At 51.4% G+C, this 477-nt stretch overlaps 1 long non-coding RNA gene across 1 annotated transcript; it reads left to right on the forward strand.

Annotated features, from left to right (window-relative positions):
* Positions 1-6: 6 nt before the first annotated feature.
* LOC109365361 lies at positions 7-407 on the forward strand. The gene is made up of 2 exons (XR_002110909.1): positions 7-170; positions 296-407. It is a non-coding gene; the product is annotated as an uncharacterized LOC109365361 (long non-coding RNA).
* Positions 408-477: the final 70 nt, after the last annotated feature.

Raw genomic sequence — 477 nt, forward strand, 5'->3', positions numbered from 1 at the left:
ATGAGTGCCACTGCCCTGAGAAGGGAGGTTTGGTGACGTCTGCGATGAATTGAATTTCCGTCTTGTGACTTTTCTGTTGCAGAACATGGAGGAGCGGCTGAGCAATGGAGTTGGGACTCGGGGGAGCAATAGGTGCCTGTGTCCCAAGCTTCCTGTGTGGCCCTTGCAAGGTAGGTGTGCCTAATGTAGGCGTGCGCTAAGGCAGTGCTGTTGAGACACAGCTTGTGTCACTGTCCGCACCAGATCTGCTCTCTGTTAAGCTTTTCCCTTATTTTATGTCCCCTGTCCTTTTCAGCTCCTGCTCCCTCGCCTGCAAGTGGAGCGATGCTCAAGTTTGAGGAATCTTTTCCTCGGCAGGCGGTAAAAGACGCCGCAGCTGCGAGTTTTGTGTCCTTCTTTGTTATTGGGTCAGTAGAGCAAGGATATCTTCAGAACAGCTCTCTAAGTCAGCCTGTAACACCAATGTGCATGAGAGAA

This window comes from Meleagris gallopavo, unplaced genomic scaffold, assembly GCF_000146605.3.
Source record: "Meleagris gallopavo isolate NT-WF06-2002-E0010 breed Aviagen turkey brand Nicholas breeding stock unplaced genomic scaffold, Turkey_5.1 ChrUn_random_deg7180001701631, whole genome shotgun sequence".
NCBI lineage: Eukaryota > Metazoa > Chordata > Aves > Galliformes > Phasianidae > Meleagris > Meleagris gallopavo.